This window comes from Phytophthora infestans, genomic scaffold (genome assembly GCF_000142945.1).
Source record: "Phytophthora infestans T30-4 supercont1.167 genomic scaffold, whole genome shotgun sequence".
NCBI classification, from domain to species: domain Eukaryota; phylum Oomycota; class Peronosporomycetes; order Peronosporales; family Peronosporaceae; genus Phytophthora; species Phytophthora infestans.
The window spans coordinates 97,614-98,597 of NW_003303592.1; positions in this window are offsets into that span (position 1 = coordinate 97,614).

Below are 984 nucleotides of genomic sequence, written 5' to 3' on the forward strand. Positions count from 1 at the left end.
CACATTTTTGAGAGATGCGGGCTCACGAAAACGAGATTCTATTCCGGCCTTTACAGAAACATTTGCTTCACTTTAGAAAATTAGCTAAGCTAGTTTCTGTGACGAATCCAATTTAGCAGCTTTCTCATGTTTTGGTTCTGTTCACGAAGCTGCTTGCTCTGGGTTTCAATTTGCTTTAGCAGCTGCAGGGTTTGAGTGTGCGCTCGCTCGCTCTGAATCTGGAAATGTCCAGTTTGCTTCTGGACAGCCGTAGCTAGGCGGTGAGTATCTTCATTTTGCACGTCAACAAGGCCTTTCCCTAGTGCCGCCAGGCCATTACTAAATCCTTGGCGACAGCTCCTAAACCATCTTCAACACACTCACCTTGAATACGCTTCACACGCTTGGCAGAACATTCGCTGCTTGGATCAGAAATGATTCGCTGGCCCGATACATCGGGGGACGGTGAAGCGGACGTCTCACTTGTAACGCTCGCTGCGTCACCTGCGGCAGCAATAGTATCCATGGCCTCCGCACTTAGATGCGGGTGATAATTCATGCCCGTTCCATCTCGCCAATAGTCCTTCACGATTGAGTAATGCCTAGGACGTCTGATAGGGTCACAATTACCAGTACGACCCTCGTCATCACGCGCAGAAGCCCACTTTGCCTTCATGTTTTTCATATATACGAGGCAAGGCACCACCGGCTAATTAAAAATACCAACTTAATTTTGGTTTTGCATTCGATCACAATATACCTTGGTTTGACACTGCTGGTCTGTGAACACTTTGCCCCGTTGAGCAAATAGAGTAGAGGAGAGAACTGCCCACGCATATTTAATGCGTTTTGTATTCGTCGTTTTCTTGAAGTGCTTTGCTAATTCCTTATAGCGAAGGCGAAGAACGCTTTCACGTCCTCATCGCTCCAAGATGTTAGAGTTTTGCTTGTAGGACCTTGTGGTGCTGGTGAACTTGAGTATGTAGCTTCTCCTCCACCTTGCAA